This window comes from Chlorocebus sabaeus, chromosome 4 (genome assembly GCF_047675955.1).
Source record: "Chlorocebus sabaeus isolate Y175 chromosome 4, mChlSab1.0.hap1, whole genome shotgun sequence".
Lineage (NCBI taxonomy): Eukaryota > Metazoa > Chordata > Mammalia > Primates > Cercopithecidae > Chlorocebus > Chlorocebus sabaeus.
The window spans coordinates 12,239,256-12,245,866 of NC_132907.1; the positions used below are offsets into that span (position 1 = coordinate 12,239,256).

Consider the following 6,611-nt stretch of genomic DNA (forward strand, 5'->3'; position numbering starts at 1 on the left):
GTAAATGTCAAGTAACATATGAACATAATGCACTGTCTCTTTTTAATAATTTTTATTCAGCCACATCTATATTAATTTATATTCATCCAAGAAATAAACATCATATATTTATTTTTTCTTCATTTAAACAAATAGTTACAATTAGCCAAATGGGAGAACACTGTTTAAAAACTGATTTAGCTATGGCTTGTCTTGCTATCAAAATGGGTTAGTCCTAAATTACACTAAGCAAATTGAACACTGTTTAAAACATGATTGATTTAATTAGCTACACCTCTTTTAGAGGTCAGGAAACATTGATGAATACCTGGAGGGCTCAACGCTACTACTGTTCTTATCAGTAAAATGATCTTCTCCGTATCAGAAGTGTTCAACCAAGTCTGTTGTATAAATATACGTGTTTTTGCTAGCTACACCAACAGAATATTTAAATGATAAAATTTTAAGTATAAAATCAAACATCAAATAGAACCAACTCCAGACAATACTTTCAAACTTCTGTAGAACATGCCATATAAATGTAAAGGTTGAGCCGGTATATTTTGTTGTGGTTGGAAATGAAGGCTCAGAGGGCATCAGTTGGACTCTAGGCCAGAGTAAGTCCTATGAGATCTTGGAAAAATTACTTAACCATCTAAACTGGTTTCCTCATCTGAAAGTTGTGAAAAATAAATTTACTGGCCTGCTAAAGTTTTTGGTAGGATAATAGCAAATAATGAGGAATAAGCTCTCAGTACAAAGCCTGGCAAATTGCAAATACTCCAGAAATGATAGGTATTATTATACGTAAAATAAAAGTTAATGCAATAAATCAATATTCCTTCAAACAACAACTCAAACACACACCCTAGTTCGACTGCTTAAAGGAACATATGTGTCCAGTATCCATGCGGATAATCTAAATATCACAATGCTTATTTAGGATATTCTAATTTCCTTAGCTCCAGGGTCAAGCGTCTGAGGGCCAAGAAGTGGGGCCTTTGGAAGAAAGTAAGAGACACAGATAGAAGATAAGTAAAAGCAAAGTGAAAGGAAATAGAAAATAATGACACACAACCTACTAGGCCCCAGGCAGTAGCCTCAAATTTTGTTTGCCTTACCCTAGTTAATGTTCAAACCCAGAGTTAGATTAAACTATTATGATTCCCTTTTACAAATCAGGAAACTAGATTATAAACAAGCCAATTCCAATACCTGTAGTGAACCATCAGTAAGGGAGATGGGACTTCACCCCAGGTTCGTCTGCTCCTGAGTGGACCCATACTCTTTATGCTAAATTATATGGTCTCTTGTTAACAGAATTTCAGACATGTATTTGGACAGACTGTATTGCAAAATAAGAATCGGGATCCTTAGACTGAGAAGAGAGTCTCATCTAAGTAACTGAAGGGGAGAAGGTGGGAAATACTGCTTCAGTGGATCACTGAGACAATGAAGCCTCAGTAGTTGAAAGGTTATTGGGGCCTTGCACATGAACTTCATTTGCATTCCCTGCTCCAACAGTTCCTCTTGATGTAACATTGTTCTGGGACTTTCACCTCTCAAAATCTTGGTTAGTTTATTTTTAAAATGGAAATGATAAGACAGCTTTGAGGACCAAGTAAAATAATACATTTAAAGCATTTAACATCAATTTTAATAAATAGCGCGGTGGTTATTTTGTTGTTGTTACTGTTGTCATCGTTACATTGTTTAAAAAGCCAGGGTAGTCCATGCACTGAAAGATAAAACACATGATGGTAAAGAGGAAGAAAAAAATCAATCCCACTCTGAGCAGAGATGTAATAGAAATATGCATGGTAAGATGTAGACATGACCAGCTGCAATTCAGCAATGCATGTCAGGTATCACAAAGCTAGTGGAATTAATATACATAAACACATATTGAAAATAACTTCTTAAAAATAAAGAAAGCAATTTTGACTCTAATGAGATGTTCACAGTATTTGGATATTTGGCTAAAATAACTTCACTGTCTCCTGAATACTGAAGTGAAAAATTCAGTACTATACTCCTTTATTGTTAACGTCCTGATGTCACAGCTTTGTGCAGTGATGAGTTACAGTCACCTTAAAACATTAAAGGACAACAATTGCAGACATTATTTATATAATAAGAGGCCTTTCATGTTCTAATTTGTACTTTATACATAGCAGTACTCTTAATAAGTTGCATTTAGTTGTATGTCAGAACCACTGTCAGGTGAAGAGAATGTAAGCAAGATTATTTTGACATTTTGTAGAGATGACAGTATATAAAGAGGAATTTGGAGCTAAGTCCATGGAGTAAGGGAATCAGAGAAAATGGGGATTAGCATCGAAACCATCACTGTTATTCTCCCCCTGAAGGAGAGCACATAGTCATCCCCTTGTCCTTTTGCTGTCTTGAAATCTGAACAGAAGACCTTCAGAAGCACTTCATTCAGGGATGTAGACAGCCAGAAGACTTCTTGGGAAGCCACGTTAGTCTGGAAAGGTTACTGGTTTCAAAAGATAAGTAAAGTGGATGATGTAAAATTAGCAGTCAAACGGTTCTGAGTCCTGGGGTCATATACCAGTGTTTCAATTCTAGCCTGCCACTTAAAAGCTCCATGTTTTTATATGAGTTAATTAGTCTCTTTAAGCTTCAACTCTACATTTGTAAATGACTTTAGTAATAGCAATGTAGAATTATCTGATTCAGAATTAATTTATATTATAATATTGTAATTGATAATTCAGTCTAAAGGTCCTTCACATGTGTCCAGATTTAATTTATTTAGCTTATAAAAACTGATTCGCTGTAATTAGATTATAAAAACTTCAGGTAGTATTGTTATTTAACATTACGTATATTCCATAGAAAGTATTCAGCATATATTAGGTATTCCAAAAGCTACAAGATGAGAACATTATACTTCTACTAATTCAATACATGTAGGCTTATAAATAAAATAATTCTCTTGTGAAAGTTGTTTTAATACCAGTCAAATAGCTAATAATTTTATTATTCAGTTTGTTCTATTTTGGTAAGTACAAGAAAAATAAAATCTTGCTTATTTGACTTTTTAAAAACACAGATTACATTATCTTATACAAATGAAAAAAACGTAGAGTGTAACTTCAAACTCTAGTAGATTATAGTGCTATATATGAAGCAAAAAAATACCAAAATTATTATACACTGGAACACTCTGGTAATATGCCTCCCAGTTTTACTCAAGACATTGTTTGGCAATGGAGTAGCGAAGGTGATTTATTTTAGATTTCTATTTTATTTTCTTATATGGCCTTTACTGAAATTTTCCCTAGTATTTCCATCTTTATGAAAATTCTTCTTCCTCTCAGGAAAGCTATGAAGAAATTGCTATTTGTCATGTAAAATCCTTTTGTTATTTAACTCTATTGTCTATGAAAAAAAATTCTGCATGCAACTTAAAATTTAAAACTGAATTTTTACAACAGAGAGGATCCTTGGCAGTGAAACAGATATGAAAATATAGTATTTACAATTACTAATTCTTGGGAAAAACGGAAAGATCCAATCCCAGAACACAGAGATCTTTTATAGCTACATACAAATGGAGGGGAAAAAGAGAGAAAATATGTTCATTCCGCAAACTGAAGACAAGGATGAGGAAGTATTATGACTTTCAACTCTCATTTGCAGCGTTTCTACCTCAAAGCATCATCACATATCATGAGTTCATATTCTGCAACAGTAATGATGCAGTTTCAAATATAATGGTACAGGAAAGTGAACCACATGAAAAACCAGCAGGAAATTGTTGCGCCGAAAAATAACTTCCTTTAGGAAAAAGACTTCATAGGTATCACACTGTGCATAAAAATAAGTTATTTAGACATAGGGAAATTGACATTTCAGTCATTTCAGCTCTTTGTAGCTTGGACACGAATATAATCTCAAATATAAATTGAGTTCATATAGCTCCTTGCATAATCATATGTTGAGATATATGATTAAACTAATTCCATGTACCAAATCATATGGTGAGCCAAATGTATTTTAAAACATTTTCACCTATTTTGACATGCGTGTGGTCTGAATATACGCAGAAAACTATTAGACGTGTGTCTTATGTTATAGTATCAAACATTTAAAAGGAGAAAGTCAGGGAAAAAATAATATTCACCTTTTTTCCTACTTTTTCAACATACTATGAATAGAGTTTGCCTCTCACTTAACTTTAACACAAAATGAACAAAAAGACACTCCAGGATTTTTAAATCAGTTTTATGGAAATACAATATATTTCAACTATTTAAGTCATTTAATAGTGTATATTTGGTTTGTTTCCAGTTTTGAGCTATTGTGATTACAACAGCTACGTACATTTATGTACACATTGTTGTACTGACATATGTTTTATTATCTTTGATACATCTCTGGAGTCAAATGGTTGTACCTTAAGGTAGGTATACATTTGACATTTTAGGTTACTGCTAAATGGCTTGCCAAAATTATATCATTTTACTTTCTGCTAACAGGATATGAGATTCCTAGTTACTCCAAGTCCTCATAAACATTTTGTATTATCAGCCTCTTTACTTTCCTCCATTCTCATGTGTGTGGAACAGTATCTCATTGTGCTTTTTAATCTGTACTTCTGATGACTAATGCTGTTGAGTATTTTTTCACATGCTCATTGGACATTTATATTCTTTTGTGAAGTATCTGCTATACGGTTTGCCCATTTTCAAAGGTTTGCCTTCTTCCTATTGAGCTGGAACAAGACTATCTTCTGGATGAAAGCCCTTTGTCAGATTTATCATTTTAAATATTTTCTCCTCTTTTGTGACTTGTCTTTTGATTTTCTTTACAGCCATTCCAAAGAGCAAATATGTTTAACTTGAATACAGTCTAATTTCTCAAGCTCTGAGGTAAATTTGAAACAGTTGAAAATTATGTTTCTTAAAGCTGTCTAAATACGTAGACATTCTGGTTTCTCATTCAAATGTGAGCTTATTCTGTTCATATTTTTATAACACTTTTTTCCTTCCACCATTTCCAACCTGGTTAGCTATATTTTACCTCACCAGGCCAAGAGAACACAAACTTCTGTTAGCAGCCAACACTCAGATGACTAATGAATTCACAAAATTCCTACAAAAGCAATGAAGGAAGGCAAAGTAAAATGGACTGTTTCATTTTTTTAAGGCTTTTGCCCATTTGATTAGGCCCAGAAATTGGTTGAATGGGTGAAAATAGTCAGAAACAGGACCACTTAAAAGCATGGCAGAAAGAGAACACTGTAGCCATAGCAAGCATCATAATTTGAAGCAAATAAAATTAAATCAATGCAAAAAAAAAAAAAAAAAAAAACCAAAAAAACCAAAAAACAAAAAAGAGCAAGCATGAATAAATAGCACAAAATGATAGATGAAAAAGAAAAAGTACACCAAATGCCCACCTTGAGTGAGGAAATATTTTGCATGGTTTCACATAAAGTACCTCAATCTGAAAAAGTCTACATATACATCAGTTCTATCACAAAGCACATAATCATAAAACATAACAAGATATAAGAGGGTCCAAGTAGACTAACAAGTTAATCATGAAAAATGAAATAATTATATTATTGAAAGTCTAGCAACAGATAATATTCTTACTCTTGATGCAATTAGATGAAACACACATAAAAAAAATTAGCTTAAAATAAAAACTTTCATTTTTTGCAGAATGAAAAATAACAAAATTAAAATATGAGAGAATTACCATTGAGATAGACCACCATCATGAATGACACCATAACTATCTGCACTAGAAAGTTCATGACCAACCAACTACTTCAGAGGACACAAATGGTCATTGATGTCCTTCACCCCAGGAAGGCAACAGTGCTTAAGACAGAAATTTGGGAAAAACTAGCCAAAATGTACAAGATCACACCAATGTCATCTTTGTATTTGGATTCAGAACTCATTTTGGTGGTGGAAAGACAACTGGCTTTGGCATGATTAATGACACCTGTATTATGCAAAGAAAAATGAACCCAAATTTAGACTTGCAAGACATGGCTTGTATGAGAAGAAAAAGACCTCAAGAAAGTAACAAAAGGAACACAAGAAGAGAATGAAGAAAGTCTGGGTGACTGCAAAAGCCAATGTTGGTGCTTGCAAAAAGCCGAAGGAGTAAAGGTGCTGCAATGATGTTATTTGTGCCCACTGTGGATTTTTCACGAGAAGATTAATAAACTAAAAACGTTCATGTGATTAAAAAAAGAAAATTACTATCATCAAATCCATTAAATTCTAATATAAGAAAGTTAATAAGTGTAATGAATTAAAAAACTAATTATCTTATATAGGTATAAAGTGGCAAGACATGAAATAAACATATATATAATTACATATACAATAAAAAATCAAGGAAATTAAAATAAAACTGGTTTATAATATAGCTTGACCATCCCTAATTCAAAACTCCAAAATCCAAAATGCTCCAAAATCTGAAATTTTTGAGAGCTGACGTTTTACTACAAGTGGAAAATTCTAAACCTTACCTCATATGATGGGTCACCGTCAAAATGCAGCAAAAACTTTGTTTTATGGACAAAGTATTGAACATATTATATTACCTTCAGGCTCTGTGTATAAATCACATAGGAAACA

The 6,611-nt window shown here is 32.8% G+C and overlaps 1 pseudogene; it reads left to right on the forward strand.

The window, feature by feature from the left end:
- The first annotated feature begins 5,735 nt into the window (after positions 1–5,735).
- On the forward strand, positions 5,736–6,135 carry LOC119628299 (small ribosomal subunit protein eS24-like; annotated as a pseudogene).
- The last annotated feature ends 476 nt before the right edge of the window (positions 6,136–6,611 follow it).